This window comes from Propithecus coquereli, unplaced genomic scaffold, assembly GCF_000956105.1.
Source record: "Propithecus coquereli isolate 6110/MARCELLA unplaced genomic scaffold, Pcoq_1.0 Scaffold235, whole genome shotgun sequence".
Classification (NCBI taxonomy): domain Eukaryota; kingdom Metazoa; phylum Chordata; class Mammalia; order Primates; family Indriidae; genus Propithecus; species Propithecus coquereli.
Genome location: NW_012147897.1, coordinates 4,689,235 through 4,711,294, shown reverse-complemented (window position 1 = coordinate 4,711,294; position 22,060 = coordinate 4,689,235). Strand labels below are relative to the sequence as shown.

At 52.6% G+C, this 22,060-nt stretch overlaps 1 protein-coding gene across 1 annotated transcript in view; it reads right to left on the bottom strand.

The window, feature by feature from the left end:
- The window catches only part of SLCO2B1 (solute carrier organic anion transporter family, member 2B1), a 49,435-nt gene extending 42,616 nt beyond the window's left edge, over positions 1-6,819 (bottom strand). Inside the window, exon 1 of the mRNA XM_012645736.1 lies at positions 6,546-6,819. The gene's annotated coding sequence lies outside the window, so the exon portion shown is untranslated. The remainder of the gene's footprint in view (positions 1-6,545) is intronic.
- Positions 6,820-22,060: the final 15,241 nt, after the last annotated feature.

Here is a 22,060-nt window from a genome sequence, read left to right as displayed (position 1 = left end):
CAGGCCAGCTGGAGGAGGATGGCTGGGACCAAGGAAGGGAAGGCATGACACTTTCTCTCCAGCGTGTGCCAGCCTGTCCCTCAGCAGAGAGTGAGACCTGAGACCACTCAGACCCGGTGTGCCCTTGTCCCAGCAGTCAGACCCCACCAAGCCACTGTACAACAGGGGTAATGAGCCTTACCTCTCAAGCCTGGGCGAGGGTCAGACGGGATAAGGAACGCCTGTTGTCAATTCCAAGGTGCTTTACAAGTGCCAGCCTTGTCAGCCTTTGCCCCAAACTCACCGAGGCGTCTATTTCTATGACTGGCCACCAGCCTCAAAATAATTATTCCCTTTCCTGTGGGAGATTCAGCCACAGCAGTACTCTCTGACCAACTCCTGGTCCCCGAGGCAGCACAGACCCCTGTGGTGTCCCTCCCCTGTCCTGCCCCAGCCCTGTCTCCACCCCGTCCCTCCCCCATCCTCACCAGCTGCATTCCAAGACTTCTTTGTTTTTTCCCCCCCCCCAATAATTTTCCTGTGCTAGAGGAGAGACCTCTCCTCCCCACCCTCCCCCACACGTTGTCACCAGGGCCATCAAAGGGCCCTGTGGGGACAAAATACAAGGCAGAGGTTACAACTGGAAGACCTGGCCCCAGGCCCCCTGTGCATGGTGCGGGCCGGCTGTGCACTGCAAGGTGGTTGGAGCCTTCTGGAGTTGTCCTGACTGAGGGCACATCTGGCCCTTAGGCCTGTTCTGGGAGCTTGCACAATGCCGACTTGCTGAGTGTTTTTAAGTCAGATGCCAGCATTTAAACATCAGGAAATTTTACGTAAAACTCCAGATTTTAGGTTTTTGCTTGAAAGATCAGCAGAGCTGGCACCACCGAGCCCACATTCCCATATGGGCAGACTTTGTCCAAGGCCAGGGAGGGGGTCAGATTTGGGCTTCTGGGAAGTCCACCACGACTGGAGGGGAGGGTGGAGAAGCCAGGCTGGAGGCAGGGGCCGGGAAGAAGGAGGAGTGAGGTCCAGGGCAATGAGTGGTAACAGGCCTGGCCAGGTAGTGGCAGTGGGGTTGGAGAGTCATGAGCAGGCACAGGAAGGGGGGTCCCCAGGGCTTGGCAGAAAATCAGTGGTGGGGATGCAGGACGCTGAGGAGTCCCTGGAGGTGCAGGGGAGGAGAAGTGCAGCTTTCCTTCTGGGTGCGCCATTTTATTAATTTATTTACATTTTTTCTTTTTTTTTTTAAAGATAGGGTCTCTCTCTGTCATCAGGTTGGAGTACGGTGGTGCAACCATAGCTCACTGCAGCCTCGAACTCCTGGGCTCAGGTGATCTGCTTGCCTCAGCCTCCTGAGTGGCTGGGAGTACAGGTGTGTGCCACCACACTCAGCCAATTTTCAATCTTTTGCAGAGACAGGGTCTCACTATGTTGACCAGGCTATTCTTGAACTCCTGGCCTCAAGCGATCCTCCTGCCTCAGCCTCCCAAAATGCTGGGATTATAAGGTGTGAGCCGCTAGGCCCAGCCATGAGTATGCTATTATTAAAACCAGGTTTGCAGGGTGGTATAAATTCAACGATGGATGTGGTGAGTTTAGGGTGGCAGAGAGGCACCCAGGGAGTGATGTCTAGAAGGCTATGGGCTCCAGGACAGAGAACATGGGCTGGAGACAGAACTCTGGGAGTTTGGGAGGCACGTGTGGCTAGGAGGTAACAGAAGCCACAAGTGGCCAAACTTGCCCAGTGAGAGTGAGAAATCCCTGCCATGTGCCCCAATGGAGGAATGCTGTGCAAAAGGAGGTGTTCCAGGCGCCAAGTTGTGTGTGAAGGGGTGTCACTGGCAAAGCCACCAGCTCCAGCACTAACATGCCCACTACCTGAGCCTGGGAAGGGAAACGTTCCCAGCAGCAGATATTGGGCAATCTGTCCCTCAAGATGATGACAGACACCTCTCCCCAGAGGTGTTGGGGCGGGAGGCAGCCAGCCTCAGTGCACCTAGCATCTGCCTCGAGCCCTTCCCACCCTCTGTGTTCCCCTGGGTTCCCTTGGCCTGCTGGTCCCCTGCCGAGTTCCTACAGCCCAGGTCAACCATCTTTCCCTCCAGAACCCTAGCGCCCCACCCAGGCCTGTTTCCTCTGTGCTTCTCTGGGCTGCAGCACTGCTGGTCACTCTCTGGCATTATTTGTGTTTCTCTCTAATCAGCCTGATTAGATAATAAATTCCCCCAGGGCAGTGATCCTCCAGTCCTCCTGTCCTGATGGAATATGTTAGGTCCCTGCTGAAACCCTCTGGGTCAGTAGACTTTGGATTCAAATATTTGTCTTGCCATATTGAGCTGTGTGACATTGGGCAGCTTCTTTAGCCTTGCTAAGGCTCAGTAGCCTTCTCTGTAAGTGAGAGAATAATGCCTCATGGTGTTTTGGGTAGGATTAAAGGAAAACGCCCACTGCTTGGTACCCTGTGGGCCTCAACAACAGTTAGCCCCATCCCCACCGCCTGCCCCTGGCCTCATCTGCAAACGATGAATACAGACTCCTCATCCTCAAGGAGGCCAAGGCTACTGGGAGCTGCTCCTGCCTCTTGTACCCTCCCTGGTGAACATTACTCTCTGCAGAAACAGATTCTTGCCATTCCCCAAATTCATCACGTTCTTTTCCACCTCTAAGCCTTTGCACAGGCGATACTCTCAGCCTGGAGTGTCCCTACTCCCCAGCAAAGCCGAATGAGGAAGAAGAGAAGGCTGGAGCATGGGGCTGTGGGCGGGGGCTGCCGTGGTGGGCCTGGGTGGGATGGGGGCGGTGTGGGGGCCCTGAGTGCTTCAGTTCCCAATTTGGCGTGGTCCAGCCTTCCGGAGGGGAAAGAGTCAAAGGCAGCGAAGGGGAGGGGGCCTGTCTCCAGTTTTGGAGCTTGGCTGTCATTTTGGGGAAATTCTTCCTAGCAGGACCCTTGGGTGGTCTGTTGCGAGGACAATAGCATATTTGAGGTCCAGCTGTTGTGGGCCTTCCAGCTGTTGCTTCTTGAGGGAGATCTGGCAGGGTCAGGGAGAGGGCCAGGCAGTTTCTGGTGGTTTCCAAGCTGGGTCAGGGACCCTGTGCTGGGACTTTCTGTTCCTGGTTCTGGCCCTGGTTACCCCTTCTAGACCCATGAGGACCTTAAAAATAGTGACTGCGGGCCGGGCGCGGTGGCTCACGCCTGTAATCCTAGCACTCTGGGAGGCCGAGGCAGGCGGATCGTTTGAGCTCAGGAGTTCGAAACCAGCCTGAGCAAGAGCGAGACCCTGTCTCTACTAAAAATAGAAAGAAATTAATTGGACAACTAAAAATACATAGAAAAAATTAGCCAGGCATGGTGGCGCATGCCTGTAGTCCCAGCTACTCGGGAGGCTGAGGCAGTAGGATCGCTTGAGCCCAGGAGTTTGAGGCTGCTGTGAGCTAGGATGACACCACGGCACTCTAGCCCGGGCAACAGAGTGAGCCTCTGTCTCAAAAAAAACAAAACAAAACTGCGGCCTGTGTGGGAGGGTGAGCCCTGAGCCTACGGAGGACCCAGGCCAGTCTCCCTAGGCCTAAAACCAGGAGCCTGAGGCCCAATGATAGGCAGCTATCACTGGCGTGGCCCAGGCCATGCCGACTTCTCATCCATGTGGTCCCAGCTCATTTCTCTCGGGGCTTAAATTGGCCCCTTAGGGGGCCCATATTATCCCATCTCACTCCATATCGTGAATCTCCAGTCCTCCAAACACAAGATAATCCTAATAATTGTCTTAAAGCTGTTTGGGCACCAGAGACCCAGGGATTTAGAGAGGACTTGGGGCAGGCTCCTTGCAGATGCAGCCCCCTCGGGCCTGTGTTCTCCAGGCACAGGCTGGGCACATTGGAGCCTTCAGTAGAGACTTGTCAGGACAGAGGCTAAGGGAAGGCCAGAAAGGGCCCTACTCCAGTGTGGTACTGGAGTTTGAGCCCCGGCTCTGCCACTGGTCTTGGGCAGGTGCCTAGACTCCTCCTAGCCTTAGTTTCCGCATTTACAAAATGCACGTCATAGTAGTTTGTACTCAGAAGAGTGCTGCATGAGTGAGTAGAGTTATTATGGGTTATCTGCTCCTGGGGCACAGATTCTCTGGGCCACCAAAGCATAGCCACTGCCCTCCTCAGATACCTTCTATACCTCCCAGTGGCCTCCAAGACAAAGTCCATATGCCTAACCTGGCATATGAGACCCTTGAGATTGGGCCCCATCAGCTTCTTTGGCTTAGTTTCCCAAGATATTTCCCAGTGATGCTCCCACTCCAACTGTACTAGCACCTCACTGTCCCCACAAACACGCCAGGTACAATCGCTTCTCCAAGCATTTGCGATGCTATCTCCTCCCCCAGAATGCTCATCCTGGGCAGGGGCTGTGTAAGGGAAGAGAAAGCCCAGAGGCAATGGCACAGAGAGGAAAGAGCTTTGGCACCCGGCAGACCTGGGTTCTGGCCCCCACTCTGCTGCTTACTTGCTAGGTGACCTCGGGCTAGTTACTTGCCCTCTCTGAGCATCTGTTTCCTCACCTACTAAAAAGGGTGAGTGTGTTTCACTGAATTCTCATAAAGCTAGTGATGCGGAGCTGGGATTTGAACCCAGGGCCCCTGGTTCTTTCCCTCGCCCCACCTATGTGCCCTGGAATATCTCATATTTGGACACAGAAGGGCTGGGGATAGCCATAGCAATAACGCCGGAAACAAGGAAGGATGAACCTCAAATAGAGGGTCAAACAGCATATGGGAGCTGGCGGGAGAAGTTACTCCCAGCTGGGGGAATAGGGAAGGCTTCCTGGAAGAGCTGGCATTTGGAGGAGCTGGGAAATGGCAAATTTCATCAGAATGGGATGTGGGCAGGCCCTTCCTGAGCAAAGGGGCAGAGGTGAGAAAGCGGGGTCTCTGAATCACACTGTGCAAATGGCCTGTCCCTGCATAGACAGGGACGCTCTGCCTGCTGCCTAAGGGTATGTGGAGGGTTGGTGGAGGGGCTCTGCCAGAGCCAGATCTGATCCTCACTCCTCTCTGGTGTCTGCCCCTGGCTGGAACAACTGTCCCCTGTCCCTTGGTGAGCTGAGCCTGGGATTCTTCAAGACTCCATATCCTGCCCCCCCTCCCCGTGTTCCCACATCCCTCAGAGTGCTGCATGAGCCTGGCCACAGCCTAGGCAAGACTAGAGTGGCTTCTGGTGGCTCAGGGGGCAGATGCTGGGGTCAGTTTCCTGCTGTATGCGTGGGCGGTTGGGGGGACAGTAGAGAATATTCTATAGCTAGGTCCTTTATGGCCCAGAAAAATGGTCATGGGAGGTAGTGGGGTTGGGGGGAAGGATGCAGTACATGCAGTACACCCGAAGTTTCTAGTTGCTTCCCACACCCACAGGCTCCCCAACCCTCCCATCCAACACAGAGCAAATTCCCAATCAGGGAATTTGGTTTGTCAAAGGCCCTTCCACGCCACCCCATCCCAAACCAACCCACCCAAATCTGACCTCATTCTCATCTGTCCTGTGAGGCGCCCTGAGAGGAAGCCTCCACCCCAGCCTTCCTGCCATACCACAGTCCCCAGGCTGTGGCTGTGTCCTCCTGAGGTCCCCCAGGCTGCACGTCAGCCAGTCTGTCTTGGCCGAAGCCCTCACTGCCGGGCTCCTGGGTGCAAGTCCAGCCTTGCCTGAGTGGGTGTGAGGCCTCACAGCTTGGGAGGACAGACAGGTGGGAGCGGGCCAGAAGTGACAGCTGCAGGGCATCCAGCCCAGTCCTCCCTATCTAAAGACTTTTTGTTTCTTCCAAGCTGTCTGCCCAGGAAATGCTTAGCCTGGTGCTCCTTCCAGAAACACCGCCCTCGCCACCTGGTGCTTCCTTGTTACGCTCCAACCTGGGCGTCAAGGCTTCCTCCCCACCCACGGCCAGCCCACCAGGTCTCTGCGGTCTCTCTGAATGCGCTTCTCCTGTGTGGCTCCTCCCCACGCTGGCTTCGGGCCTGTCTGCTCCTCTCTGGCGGTGTCTGTCCCGTCTGACTCTCTCACTCTCCCCGCCTCCTGCTTCTTTGTCGCTCCAGGGCTGCTCCCCTCCCTTTCTCTGCATTCTCCGCTGACACCTGTTGAAATTTGTCTTCATCCATGTCCCTGTCCTTCTGTCTCCATCTGTGTCTGAGGCCGTCTCTGCACTCACCTAACCACACTTCTTTCTCTATCTCTCTGTGCTCCGCTCTGTTTCTGCCTTTGTCTCTCTGAGAGGGGGAACAGGGCTCAGTGAGGGTTGGGGGCCTGTCTTTCTGCTATCCTCTTGGTCTCTGTCCCATCAGGGAGGGTTGGCTGGCTCCCGACCTCCAGCTGAGTAAACAGCGTCGGTTCCCGCCCCTCGGATCATTCACTCATTCATTCAACACACCTTTGCCCAGCTCTGGCCACATGCCTGGCTCTGTGCAGAGAGCTGTGAACCCCCAATCCCACCCCTGCACACCCACTTTGGCTCTACGACCGCACCCTTCTCCCTGGGAAGAGGACCCCCTGGGTTCCCCCAGATGCCTCTTCCTTACTTCAACCAGACTTACCTATCCTGGGTCCCAGGCCTGCTGGGCTGCAGGGAGTCCCAGGCCCTGATTAAATCTCAGGACCTGGAGCGTAGCAGGGCAGAGGGAGTAGGCCCTCTCAGGGCTCCTGGGAGCAGCAGCCGCTCAGCCACAGCAGGGATGTGCACGGGCGTGAACTCTGGGCACTGGGTGGCTGCTTCTTGGGCCACCCTGGACAGCAGCCCCATCCAGGCGTGGGCTAGGGAGTCCTGCTCAAAGTCAGCCCCATTCTCCAAGTGCCTGTCTCCCTGGTCACTTGCTGCTTCTGTCTCTCCACCCTGGCTCCAGAGTTGGGTAGGAGGCTGGGTTTGTTTAGGTCCAGCCTCCCTGCTGGGAGGAAGCTGCACCCTGCCCCGCCTCCCTAGAGCTCAGACTCTGCCTGTTCCCTTCTCAGCAGTTCCCTTGACTATTTTCTCCCGCTCTGTTAGCAGTGGGGAGGTGGGGGGCACAGGGGATGTTGATGGGCTTCCACAGGCCCATTCCACAGGGTCATTCAACCCTGATTCCCCAATCTGCTCACTCTACTTCCATTTTCGATCTGAGCCCTTTCTCCTGCCAAGCCCATGTCCCCCTCACTCACAGAACATCTGTCACCCTCAATGAGCCCCATAGAGAGCCCTTGTTCCTCCACTGAGCCGTTGTCCTCCTTCACTGAGCCCCTGTCCCCCAAGCCCTCATCCCTTCTCAGCAAACCCCCATCTCCTCTCTGCGCTCCAAGGATCTGGAGCAAGGAGGGGCTCTGTCCTCTGGAGTCACAGTGTCCAGCCTGCCTTGGGGAGCTCGTGGTAGGAGCTCTGGCAGTTACAGCCTTCTAGGTGCAGGGAGCGGGGCAGAAGGGCAAACCTGAAATCCCCAGATTTTCCAACTGAGGACTGAGTACGGAGGCCCTAGAGCCAGACAGGCCTGGGTCCCATCGCAGCTGTCATCGACTGGTCAAGCAACCTTAGGCAAGTCCCTGCACCTCCCAGAGTGTCAATTCCCACTTCTATAAAGAGGACACAGGAATCCTCCCTTGCAGAGCTGCCGTGAAAGTTCAGTGAGCAAGAAAGAAGCCACGCCTGGAGGCCTCAAGCTCAGAGGAGGGAGCGGCAGAGGTGGGGCTCGGAAAGGGCAGAAAGAGAAAACAAACCCGTTTGCCTTTCCCAGGTTGCACAGCACTTTCACATGCGAGGCCCCATTGGGCCCTCCCATTGGCCCTGGAGGCCAGGTATTTACTCTCCCATTTTACTGATGTGGCACTGAGTCTCCGTAATTAGCTGGAGATCACCCAGCTAGTAGGTGGCGGGGCCATGCCTTGAACCTCTGATGCTAGAACCCGGCTTTTTCCTCCACCCAAGCTTCTTCTCTGAGGAAGTCCTCTGGGTTTCCCCAAATCCAAGATGCAGAAGTGAACCTGACTCTATCCCAGAAATAAGGTCTTTGCATGGAATGGGGATGTGGTTTGGAGTCTAACTTTCAAGGTGCGATAATAAAGAAGCACACATCAGCCCCACTGGCTCCTCCTTGCTATGTGAGGGTGCTAATGGGAAGTTTGAAATAATTGCAGATCTCCCGAGCACTTAGGAGGCACTCAGTGGGTACTCCTTGCATGAAGGACTGAGTCTTTGAGAAACTAGAGATGTGAACACATTACCCTGCACTGGGAAAAGTCAATTGTTGGCTTGGGTTCATAGAAAGACCAGACCCTGATCCTACTTGAGAAAACCCAATTGAGTCTATCTCTCCAAATCCTTCAGACCGAAGTCAGCAATGTGAGTCCTCACAGAGAGTGGCAGAGGGGCAAACTTCCAGACACCAAATTGCAGGTACACGGTCGAGAGAGGGAAGGTCCCTTTAGGCTTTCTGGAAGCTCCATTACCCCCCATCTTGGCCCCGGAGGCTGAAGAAGCTCTACACATGGAACGGTCTGAGTATACAGGGAGGCCAGCTTGGCTGGCCAAGTCTGTCTCATCAATGTTTGATGAGACGACAGCCATCTAGGTGAAGGGAGGAAGGGAGGCAGAAGGGCCAACCTGAAATCCCCAGAGATTTCCAGACTGAGGACTGAGGGTGGAGGCCTTGGAGCCAGACAGACCTGGGTCCCACAGGACAAGGTATATGCAGTACCCTCCGGCATGAGCAGTTTTCACTTATTACCTCAACCTCCCCAGACTGACAAAGCCTGGTCCAGGAATATCCCCGAGCTCAGAGCTGTGGAACGGGAGCAAGGGTGAGGTTCCCAGGAGCCTCTGGGACTTAGGCTAACAGGCCTTCAGATTGGCTCCTGGGCTAATCCTGCAGGGAGGTCCCACTGTGGGTGGCCCAGGCATCAGGTCTGACCACACTGGTTTGCACCTCAGTTTTGCCACTTGCCAACATGGGGTGTTTGCCATGCATCGCGCATTTTACAAAGCACCATGATGTGTGGGATCCCAACACCATCTGCGGATTCCCACGGTGTGCAAAACTTGATGCCTTTTTTAGAGTCCTGTGCTGTTGGCAAAGCCTGGCACAGTCTGTAGCACTCTGCGGGGCCCCGTGCTGTTCGCAGAGCCATGTCTCATGCAGAGCCTGATGCTGTTTCTAAAACCGCGGGCTGTTTGCGGAACCCAAGCCCTTCCCCTCTTTAAGCCAAACCACTTAGGGAAATGACTTTTTGTAAACCAGGCAAAATAAGACACTTTTCATTTTATAGAACTATCTGCTTTTAGGTACAAGGGAAGAGTGCTGAGCTCCAGATTAGAGACCTCGATTCTGGTCCCAGCTCTGTGGCAATCCTGCTGTGGGACTTCGGGCAAACCCTTTGTCCTCTCTGGGTCTCGGTCTTCCTGATGGTTCAGTGGAGATCACGACATGAAACCACACACCTTCAGGACTGTCCTGAGGATCACCGTGAGATTGCCCAGAGGATGGGGCAGGGGGTGGGGAGGGTGAGAAGGGGAAGAGTGACCAGAGACTTCTTCCTGAAAAAGGCTCCAAACTGCCACCTCAGCACCTTTGCCCCCACTTCCCTTCTGGATTGGCAGCCCGGGAGCGGATATCTATAAATGAGCCTTTGGCCTGGCAGAGAAGTGAGGGCCTCAGTCACAGTGGTGGCCCTCCCCACCCCCAGATGCAGCCTTGGGGCCAGACCCCCTGCTGTGCGGACACACCCCCATGCGTAGCTCATCGACTCTGCCCAAGGAAGGCAACTTCATACTTATTTTACTCGCGAGGCCGCTGCCACTCGGGGAGGCTGATGTGACTTGCCAGGGGCTACGTGTTGAGCAGCAGGACACATACTTTCCAAGGGCAAGGATAGACAGATGGCACTTTATGATGATCCACTTCCACTTAATGAAAAGTAATTAGTAAAGTATTAAATAGATATATTTATGTGAAACATGTTTCTAATTCTCACTTGATCATGAAATGTAACTCTTTCAGGGAAGGAATGTGAAGCTCATTTAATTCAATCCTTCCTTTTCACAGATGGGGAGACTGAGGCCTGGGGAGTGTGGTGACCAAGGGGCAGTCACTGTCTGTCTCTCCCTGGGCTTCAGTTTCCCCGGCTGGCTGATGAGAGACAGCACTCATTCTACAACCCTCCAAGGCTCCCCTGTCTTTGTTGGCAAAACTCTTCCGTCAGGACACAGCTCATCTCCCCGTGGGAGGAGAAGCGCTGGTCTGCAGGCCAGGTGTGTGACCCGTGGGTGTCCAGGTTGGGCAGCCCCGCCCACCTTGGCTCAACACAGCCACTGGCCTGCCCAGCCTGGACAGCCCTGCTGTGCCCCCTGTAGCAGCCACGCCCCACCTGGAGGTTCCTCCCCTCCTCCAGCAACTCCTTTGGGAAGCTCCTTCCCCCACCCGCCAGGCTCCTTTGCCTGCAGCAGGCTTCTCCTGGGTCCAGCAGCCTCCACCTCCCACCCGTGCCCCCCTCCAGCCTGGAGAGAATATGCACCGCGCTGGAAACTCCTCATCCCGCCCTGGAAGAGGCAGCTTGTGCCCCAGAAAGAGCAAGCTTGGGCATCACACAGTTTAATCCTGACCCAGTAGGAAGCTCTCTGAGGCTGTTTCCTCACCTGTAAAACAGGGATGACGAGAAACCTCCAGGCAGGACTGCACTAAACCCCACCATCGTGCCCCCCTTCTCCTTGGTATGTGCACAGCTTCTCTCTCCTGGGAGACTGTGAAGGCCTGGCTGGGTGACCTGGGGCTGGTCACTTGCCCTCTCTGATCTTCAGTGTCCTTGGTGGTGAAATGCCTTCCCAGAGCTGTCATAAGGCTGGGATGAGCTGATGGATGGATCAGTGCTTGCTAAATTCTGAGAGCCAAGCAGACACAGCTGTTATTAATATGTCAATGGCGGTCATGGTGTTGACTCTTGTGATTCTGGGAGCAGAGGATGAAGAGGGAGTAAACACGACAGGTGCGTGCGCGGTCAGTCTGACCTGACTGACAAGCCCATGGGGATAGATCACCGGGAAGGCCCCCTAAGGTGTGAGGAAGCTGAAGGGCAAAACGGGGGCTCGTCAGCAGCCGTGGTTCTGTGGGGGCTGCAGGCTGTGCCCTCTCTCAGGCCTCCAGACTGGGCACTGGCTGCCCGCAGCCTCTAGCCCTGGCTCGGCCACCAACACATTGGTGTTGGTCAGGTCCCATTCACTGCCTGGTCCTCAGTTTCCTTATTATAAAATGGTCTTTGCCCCCGTCTTTTGGAAGGACCACATGGCTAATGGCTGTACCACTGCTTTATTAAGTGTCAAGTGTGGGGTTACAGTGATTAATAATTTGTCTCCTTGGAGAGAGGACACGGGGCGGTGCAGCAGAGGCCAGGAGAGGAGATGGGGTGGGGGCGGGGATGGGGGTGAGGGGCGGAGGTTGAGGGAGAGGATGGGGGAGCATGCATCGCCCTGCTGGGGACAGTTGGAAGCAAGAGCCCCAGCTCCCCGAAGACTTTGCGACACTGCCCCCTGGGGGCTGGAGAGGAGGCCTGTGCCCTGGCTTTTTCTCCAGAACTCCTGTCAGGGAGAAAGGGGCCCTTGGAAGGACCACTGTCAGGAGGCTGAAGTGGGCCAGAAGGAGCCATTGCCTGACCCCCACTTCCTGTCCATTCCACTTCACACGCTCTCCAGTCCTCCCCCTTCTCTCCATCCTGCCACTGCTGCCCTGATCTGGGCCACTAGCATCTCCTGCCTTGGCCATGCCCGGCCTCCTCCCCACCTCCAGTCTCACCCCATCTTCCTGCGAGCTAGAGGGAAATTTCTAACCCTCAAGCCCGATCATGCCCCTCTCTGCATACAATCCTGCCCCAGCTCACAGCGGCCCAAGACGAACCGTCTTTCTCAGCTGCATCATGTGCAAGTGAGACATCACAGGGGCGGTTAATAGCATGGCTCTGGGGCAGCACCGCTTGGGTGTGACTATTGGCTTCTCCACTTGGTAGCCGTGTTACTTAATCCTTAATGTGCAGTATTTTTTTTATTGTGGTAACATATACATAATATAAAATTACCATCTTAACCATTTTTAAGTGTACAGTTCAGCGGCATTAAGCACGTTCACATTGCTGTGCAACCACCACCATCATCCACTCCGGATCTTTCTCATCTTCCCAAATTAAGACTCCGTACCCACATGTTACCCGATTCTTTACGCGTCTGTTTTCTCATCTGAAGGCTGGGGCTAGTGAACGGATTGCTTTGCAGTGCCTGATAGGTGGGTAGCAGGTGTTCGACCACTGCTATTGTTTTCTCTTCTTGAGGAAACTGTTCTGGAACGTAAGTGCAGCAGCACTGCGTGGAGGTGAGCTCGAGAAGCCTGCGGCCCGCTACTGCCCGGGATTCACTTCTGGGACTGCGACAGAGTTTATGACAGCTGCTGAGGAAGCAGCTGTCTGCCTCATCTAGGAAGATGAGTCACTTCCTCCCCTGATGGGGTTATGAGGCTGGTGATGGGGAAGGCAGAGGCAGGGCGAGTGTGGGCAGCTGCTTCCCAGGCAGGTGCTTCTCGGCCGGGACAGGCCACCACAGTGGCTCTAGTGAGAGCTCCGTGGCCAGGAGGATTCTCTCTGGCAACAGCACCGGGGTAGGACCCCCTAACTTGCCTCTCTGTTCTAACCCTCTCAGGGGGGCTGGAGCAGGCTGACTTGTTTGCATCAGTGCTGTTGATTCAGAGCATATTGGTTTGCATTTTGCTTGCTTCTCTCCTTCCCACATTATGCTATAAACCAAGGGTGGGGAACCTGTGGCCTGGTTGATGAGAAACGGGACTCATCCTACCAACCCTTCAAGGCTTTCCCTGTGGCCTGTGGCCTTCTAGGTCCTTAAGTGTGGCCTTTTGACTGAATCCAAATTTTAGAGAACAAATCCTTTTATTTTTATTAACACATTTTTGTTCATCTTTTATATTTTTATTTTATTTTTTAAATGAATGTATTTAAAATACCAAAGAGTAAAATAAGTTTCAACGAAATAATCCTCCCAGATTGACTGGCACAATTAGAATGCTAGTAAGTCATAAGGGCTAAATTGATGGCTGCTACAGTCGTGACTTAGTTCTAACTTCCCCCACCTGATTGGTGCCACTACTGCACGAGGCTGGTTGGTGAGAGTTTATGGGGATCGAGTACACCAGTCTGTTATCCGCTTTTGACAATGGTGCACTGTGTTTCTGTTTGAAGTGGAATTTGTGAATAGCTGCACAGCTCAACAGTATTTTTTAATTCTGTCTGCTTAACAGCCCATTGTGTCAAAGAAGACCAAGAGAACACTGAAGAAGAAAATGGATTTTTTAATGAGGATTGGGAATTGCCATATTGTTTCTGATGAAGATAAGATGATTTGTGATACAGTAGTATCAACATTAAAGAAATTCAATGCTCATCAGCATTATAACACTCATAAGGACCACAAGTATTTTAAATTAGAGGGAGAGACGCTAAAGTTTGGACTGAAGAAATTAAAAGACGAAAAGCAAAATCAAGGACAATTCTTTCAAGCAGCACTAAGAGCCTGGAAATAATGCCACTGAAGCAACTTATAAAGTAGCTTATATACTCGGGGGAGGGGGGGGAAAGGGAAGCCATTCAGTGATGTAGAAATTGTGAAAGAATGCATTGTCCAAGTTGTAGGATGCTTAGACCCCAATGATGTTTCAAAGTACAAACCGTTGCCTCTTTCAAGGAGAACTATAATTGATTGGCAGCATGAATTAGCCTTCAACTTAACAGAACAACTTCATGCAATACTTCAAAAGAAAAATATATATTTTTCACCCACCTTGGATGAATCAACTGATACTCCTGACTCAGTGCAGATTTCATACTTCATTCAGGTCATAACAGAAGATTTTCTTTGCTAAGAAGAGTCACTTGCTTTGGGAGCTCTTGCAAACAGAACACGGGGAATAGTCTTCAACAGCTTTCAAGATAAATGTCGTGAAGTTGGACTGCATCTTCCATGACAGGAAAACATGAAGGGTTTATTGCATAGATAAAAAACGTATTAACGGATCCAGATGCTCTCATTACTTTTCATTGTATCTTGCATCAGCAAAATCTCCGTGCTAAAGCTACTATTTCAAGTAACACTTTGCACAGGTTATAAGTATTGTTAACTATATTCCTGCAAATGCAACACAGCATCATGAGTTGCATAACATGCTAAAGTTGAACGATGAGGTGTTCAGTATGGATTTGCCGTATCATTCTAAAATGCATTGGCTATCGCAGGGACAGGTGTTAGCCAAAATTTTATCTCTGCAAGAACAGCTTGTTAAATTTCATGAAGAACAGAATCAGCAATGTGAATCACTGAAAGATTTCTATAGGAATGCAGCATTGCTGTGCAATATCATGCCAAATCAAAGTGATTTGAATATTTCTTTACAAGGTAAAACTACATCTATATATGATATGTGGTGAAAAATCCAAGCATTTCAAAAAAAGCTATCTTTTTGCAAAACACTTCTCCTTCAAAAGGAAATTTCGGATGAACATTTTCCCCAGTTAGCAAAGGTCACTGATGAGCAGGATGATGTATGTGGTTCATTTGAAGAATATGCAGCTGTTATAGACCTATTCATTGGAGAATACAATGAAAGGTTCACTGACTTTGAGAATCATGACATCATACTAAAATTAGCATTTCAGCCTCACCTAGTTGATACCATCAAGGCACCTAAACGATGACAGAAGTGATTGAGCTCTCCATAGATGACATTTTAAAGCCTTGGTTTCCTCCATAAAATGGAGGCAACAGTTACGACTGATTCATAACATAACATACCAAACACTGTTCTAGCACTTTACTTGTATCACCTCAGGGGATGTTCCCAAGAGCGTGTTATAAACCCCTATTTACAGATAAGGGGCTGAGCACAGAAAGGTGAAGAGACTTATTCAAGGGTACACAGCCGGTAAGAGGCAGACCAGGATCTTAACCTAGACAATCTGATCCCAGAGTCCAAGTCCCTAATCATGGCACTTACCTATCTGTCTCAAAGGGCTAGTCTGAGTGCTCGTTCATTATCCACTGGCCCCTGAGCCATGGGGTGGAATACAGAGTCTGTCCTGAGCTATTGCCTTTCACTGGGTTCCAGGCCTGTTCTACTGATGGCCATCTCGGTGACCTTGGGCATGTTACTTTCCTTGTCAAATCTCAGGTTTCCTTCCTACAACAAGAAGAGCTTGAATCCCAGCTGGTGACCCCTAGATCTCCACTCCAGCCCAGATCCCCTCCTGAGCTCCCTGTATCTACCTGTTCCTACCCCCACCCCTATCCAGGCACCTCTGGCTCCACAAAGAGCTCATTGTTTTCCTGGAATCCTGCCTCCAGCCACTCAGAGCTGCCTCACCCCTGCCCCTCCCCACAGCCTGTGAGGCAACCCCACCTTCACAGTTCAGAGCCCACTCCTCATTCCTCTCGGACCCCTGCAAGGCCTCCCGACTCTTCTGTGACTCCAATTTCCCCCTTCTAATCCACCCTCCACATTCTACGGGAGTCATCTTTCCAAACTCTAATCTTTCTGGGCCCTGTCCTTCTCCTCAGAGCCAAGTTCAGCTCTTAGCCTAACATCTGATGCTCATCACCACATACCCGTAACCTACCAGCCTCACCCACCACCCCCCCAACCCAGAGCACAGCATGCACACTCTTGTCCTGGTGCCTGCTGTGTGCAGTTCCCTCTGGTCAAATGCCCTTCCTGCCTTTTTCGACATCGGACTAAGAATGAGGGCCACCCAGGGCGACCTGTCACAGGACCAGCACGATCCCAAGAGAGACAGAGTGGAAGAGCCTCAGCCTTCCCAGGGTGAAAAACCTCAGCAGTGACGACATCCTGCACGTGGCCTCTCCGTGGCTGTGGCGATGATGGCACCACGGCACGTCGTGGTTTCAAAGCACTCTCACGGAGGGTGGCTCACTAAATCCTCACCTGAGCCAATATTGCCGGTACTATTACCCCCATTCACGAGGGGGAAACAGAGGCAGAGAGAAGTGAAGTCACCCCCCAAGGACACACAGCTGGTGAGTGGTAGAGCTGGAAGTTGAGCCCCCAAAGCTGATGCCCTTGCCCTCGGGCCATTGCCCCCAAACGGTGAGGATGGCGACGGTGATGAGAATGCTGGCGGCCCCCACACTGGGTGCTGATTCTGGACTCTCCTCCCCAGAGCTCCCTGAGCCTCCTGCCCATGGCCGGGAAGGCAGCCCAGGTTCTTCCTGGACGTATTTATAACTTCGCTTTCTTCCTTGGCACTTTCCTTTTCCAGCCTCTCACGTCCGTCGGAGCCTGGCACGCAGGTGGGAGTGAGGAGCAGTGGGGGCGAGACAGAGAGAGACGGAGCATCACCCTTCCCTGCGCTGCAGGGCGGGCGGGGCCGGAAGAGGGCGCTGCCAGCTGGCCTCTTGTTCCCCGGGAACATCCAGCTTTAAAATGTTGCTGAGACCCACGGGCTCCTCCTGGAGACATTTCTGGACTTCACTTTCTGAGAAGGGAAAGACAGTGGAGGAGTGTAAGTGCGTCGTCCCCACCGTCCCAAGGGGGAGGACAGCGAGTCCTGCAGTTTGAGTGGGAAATGTTTATGACGCCTGCTCACACCCTGATCCCTTCTCAACCTGCACGACACAGCACAGAGCGTGTGCTCAAGAAATATTCACTTGAGGAACAAACCCCTATTTACAGAAGAGGAAACATTCTCAGCGAGCTGAATACCAGGCTTGAGTCCCAATCAGCACCAAGATCTGAGCACTTACCCACTGGACTGCCTCCCGGTCCCATTCAATGGCGAACACACGCTCCCACAATCTCAGCTTTTCACAAAATCCTCCTACCACTCTGGTCCTTAAATGAGGCTTGCCCTGCCCGACACACCGAATCTGCAACCTTACCTGTGGTTTGTGTTTGTTTTTTAGAGACAGGGTCTTGCTCTTGCTCTGTCACACAGGCTGGGGTGCTGTGGCACAATCAGAGCTTGCTGCAGCATTGAAATTCTGAGCTCAAGGGATCCTCCTGCCTCAGCCTCCTGAGTAGCTGGGACCACAGGCACGCAACACTGTGTCCAGCCTGAAAACTTACCTTTACCTCGCTCTTTTTTTTTAACCCCCTTTTCTCCCACCTGATGGCCCAGGAACCCAAATCCTGGGTTTAGAAGCTTTTCTCCCCCTCTGTTGACCACCTTCTTCCTCTCCATTCCTTCATCTTCTCTCTCTCTATTGGCTGCTTCCCACCAACAAATGGTGCAAAATGTGCTCAGATATCTCCAATTTTAAAAATACGACAAGATTGTCCCTTACCTCTTGTGATGGTCTGAATGTTTATATCCCCCCAAAATTCGTATGTTAAAGCCTACTGCCCCAGGTGATGCTATTAAGCAGTGGGGCCCTTGGGAAGTGATTAGGTCATGAAGGCAGAGCCCTCATGAATGGGATTCATGTCCTAATAAAAGAGTCCTGAGGGAGCTTGTTGGCCCCTTCCGTTATGTGAGGACACAGCTAGAGGGCGTCATCTATGAAGCAGAGAGGAGCCCTCCCCAGACACTGAATCTGCTGGCTCCTTGATCTTGGACTTCCCAGCCTCCAGAACAGTGAGCAATACATTTCTGTTACTTATAAATCACCCAGTTTAAGGTGTTTTGTTCTAGCAGTCTGAACGGACTAAGACACCTCTCATTAGCCTCCAACTATCCACTTCTTTTTATAGCCAAACATCTTGAAGATGTCACCTATTCTCTCTCCGTTTACTCACTCCCAGCCTTCCACACCCACTGTTTCACTGGACCTGTTCACACCGAGGGCACTAGTGGCCTCCTCCTTGGTGGACCCCATGGACACTCTTCGTTCAGTTCTTGTCCTCTGGCCCATCAGGAGCATTTGATGCTGCTGACCACGGCTGCCCCTTGGAGCTCCTCTGTGATATCAGACTCTCCTTGCTTTGCTTTACCCTCTCTGACCATTGTTTCTTAGTGTCTTTTGCAGACACATCATGTTCTGCCTCAGTCTCATATTGCTGTACCCCCGCCCCGGGTTCTGTCCTTCCTATGCTACACTCTCTCCCTAGATGATTTTATTCACTACCATGGGCATATACTCCCAAGCCTTTATCTGCAACTCAGCTCTCTTTCCTGAGCTCCAGACGCAGACCCTCAAATATCTGCCAAACATTGCCATGTGGATGTCCCACGGGCTCCTCAAATGCAACACGTCCAACACTGAACTCAACTGCCTTCCTCCAAAACCTTCTTCCCACCTGCGCTGCCCACCACCTACCAGCATATTCTCCATCTCAGTCAATACCACCACCATCTGTTTTGTCACCGCACCAGAATACTGGGCATCAGCTAGGACTCTTCCATAATCAGTTATCAAATTCTGACTCTTCCATCTCTTCAAGATTCCCCTGATCCTTGACAGTTAAAAGGCATGGGCTTTGGAGATGGATTGACTCTAACACTGACTCACTATTGGCCCAGAGGAGGAACCAAAGCAGACTTAGTTTCTTAACCTCTCTGAGCTTCCTCATCTATAAAACAAAGGTAATAAAAATTACCCCTCGGATTAAATGAAATGAAGTGTGTGACTGCCGGGGCACAGTCGTTAGCACAGGTGAGCGCTCAATAAACAGGGCAGCCATCGCCTGTTACTTTTACCATTAATACTCCTCCCCGTTCCTCTCCTGGCCACCAAGTACCCTGGCTGGTCACCCTCCCTCTAGTGTCGCCTGCCCTAATCCATTCTCCTTTCCGCAGCAGGGATGATCTTTCTGATACACGGAGCTGACCATGTTGGTCACCTGTCTGAAGGCTGGTTCTGGCTTTCCCACATCCTCATGCTGAGTTCTTATTCCTTGACCTGGAATTCGAGACTCTTCTCCCTCTGGCCCCTCCCACCCCTCCCTCTTTATCCTCGCAGTCTCCCCTCTGTACTGCACCCCAAACAAGCTTCTATCTGCCCCTCTGTCACACCTCCTGCTTTTTCACCCCTTCCTGACTTTGTTTACCCTTCCTTATTGGCCTGCACTCTCCTCCTCTGCAATTCGTGACCCACCTGAAAGATGTCTTCCACGTGCAAGCTCGCCTCATTTCCTCCTCTGAGCCCTTCAAGTCTGTGGTAACGCAGATCACGGTGGATATGATGGCCAGTTATTTGACTGGCTACGCCACTAGACTGTGTCAGGTTACTGACACAGCACAAAGCCCAGCACAAAGCAGCTTCGTTCAATGTGGAATAATGGATGAGCCTCAGCCACCTGAATCTTTCAAATGGCAGTAGTGGCAGCCAGGCCTGGCCAGTCCAGGGGAGAGAAGGAGCACCAGGGGCGAGAGGAAGATGAAATCACAAAGGCTCCCTGGAGGAGGTTGGACTTAGAATTATAGAGCATCTAAGGAGCGAGAGGGAGCAAGCGAAGGCAAGAGCGTGAGAGCAGGCGAGTGAGCGAGAGTGAAGATTTGGGAGACTGAATGGTTCTCTGCTCTGTCACACTTGTTCCTCCAGTTTCAATGCACTCAAAGGGTCCCACCGGCCAATAGCTCAAGCACTTTACATTATTATACGTACAGAGTTTTCGCAAACTCACACATTCGTGTTGTTGGTTGGTGCAGAGGCTAGAGTGAGAGTTAGCAGATCTGAGACTTCAGATCCTGCCTTGTCCTTGGATTGCTGTGTGACTTGGGGCATTCCTTTCACCTTGGAGCCTTGGTTTCCTCATCTGTCACAAGGGGATATGTCATTGCTCAACAGGTGGAAAGGCCCCCCTAGACCATAAAGTTCTGTGTCCCAGTGAGGACTATTAATCTTGTTGTTCTACGTTATCAGCAAAGCTCAACTGGGAGTCCCCAGAATGATGTCACTCAGGGCCCCAGTAGAAGGGGCCTCTGGGAGTTCAGGCCCCAGCAGCTTAGGAAGGGGTAGAGATTAGGGGTTTAAGGCAACTAGGCTCAGCCCAACCTGGTCCTTCCCACTGAGGCAGCGCTGGCTTGGGGAGAGGAAGGAGCAGCTGGCACGGCCTGAGTGGGGCAGGTGAGCTGGGTCGATCTGCAGAAGTCTCAGGCATGAAGGCTAAAAGCCCAGAGCCACTCATAGCCCAAGGAGGGGCCAGGTTCTGGGAGGACAGGGTTTTGGGAGGCAGGAAATTAGGGACCCTCACCCAGCTATGAGAGGGGCTCTAAGAAAAGAGAGCTGGGCCAAACTCTGCCTAAGTGATCGCATTCGGGGCTGGCTGGCCCTGCTGCTGATTTGCTTTCTGTGTGACTTTGACCAGGTGGGGGCCCTCTCTGGGCCTGCTTCTCCCTATCAGCAATAGCAAAGGAGCTGGGCCAGAAGCTCTCTCTGGAGCTCAATGCTGTCTGATCTGTAGCAGCGCTGGAGAGACAGACCTTAGGTTGTCAGGACAGCCACGGTCCCGGCCTCTCTGACATGCTGGTTTTATAGGGGAGAGGGCAGAAGAAATCCCTGGCCCCAAGGAACCCCCAGGCTGGTGAGGGAAACTGACGCACACGCGGGCAACTCCCGGAATTACCTGGGCTGCTGGGCAGGCAAGCTCCAGGGACCGTGCTATGGTGGACCCGTAGGAGCCAGGGCAGGGAGCAGGCATCTGACTTCTGGCGGAGCTCTGCCACCGACTCTGTGTGACCTTGACCAAGTCACTCCCCTCTTTGAGCTTTTTTATTTGAAAAATGGTGAGTGGGCGACATGGCTTGCTTCTCAGGACCCTCCCGCTCTGACGTTCTGTGACTGCCCAGCAAACCTCGTACCTCCAGCCTTCCCGGGTCCCAGGCAGGGGTGGAAACAACCTCTCAGAATTGCAGCAACTTTCAGGGAAATGCTATTTGTATCAATTTAGGTGCTAAAATAAAAGAAATTAAAAATCCCTGCTGACTGGTCCATCATGAAAAAAATTCAGCTTAACTCATGCAACTCATTCATTCATTAATTCATTTGTTCAAAAACATTTATTGGGGGTTTATCGTGAGCCTGTTTCTGCCAGGTATACAACTTTTACGCTCAGGACATGGGGCCTGGCTGTCAGGAGCTTTTTTCACAAAGATGTGCCCAGTCCATCTCTTCCTTAAGTCATTTCTTGAAAACAGCATTTTCCTACCATTTAGAGTCTCTATTTAGTCACCAGTATATCTAAAACTCTCAAAAAATGCCCTCAGAACAAAATGGAAATTTATAGTTTTCTCTGACATCAGCTTAAGAAACAGAGAGGAAAATAAAACCTTTGGCCTAATTTTTTCCCAGGTGGAAACCAGAGCTTCTGCGTTCTCTAGGGGGCCCAGGTGGGACAAGCCCAGGCCAGAGCCATGGGGCCTGGTTTCCAGGACGAACCCTGACACTGACTTGCTTTGACACGGGGCTGATCCCCCACCCCAGCCCTGCCGCAGCCTGATTTCTTCACCTGGGGGGAAAGGACAGGGACACAACCGTCTGCAGGGCCATTTCCACTCTTAAATATTCTGTGACATGAGAAAGATTTTGTTAGAAGAGGGACCAGCTGGAGGTGGTGTGGGAAAACCAAGTGGAAGTGTTCAAGGCATCCCTGGGTGGAAGAGGCAGTGATCCGGACGTCAGCAGACCTGGGCCCCGGGTGGCTCAGCTGGCGGGACGAGCCCAAGGTGAAGGGCAACATCTTCCCACGGCTCCATTCCATGGGTTGAAAGGTCTCACTTCAGGGGTCTTGGGTTGCGTGAATGCCCAATGACCTTCTTCAAAAGCCTCCAGGGAGGGGAGTTACTCTCTGCAGTGCTTGGTCCTTTCTCATGACGCTGATTCTAAGACTTTTCAGTTCTCTGTGGCGGCCTCTGAACTGAGGCCAAGTAAGGAAGGGTCCCGGGCAGCGAGCATGAAATGGCCAACAGTGAGGAGGGAAGCCTCACAGAGTGCCGCGGAAGCACCCTGGGGTCTGTCTTTTCTTAATGGGGTAGAGTTCATTTTCTTTCTTCTTTTTCTAAAATTTATTTATTTATTTTCTTTTTTTTTTAAATTTCAGAATATCATTTTCAACTTGGATTCCATTTGGGAAATAAGTCCTACTGTCGAAGGCAT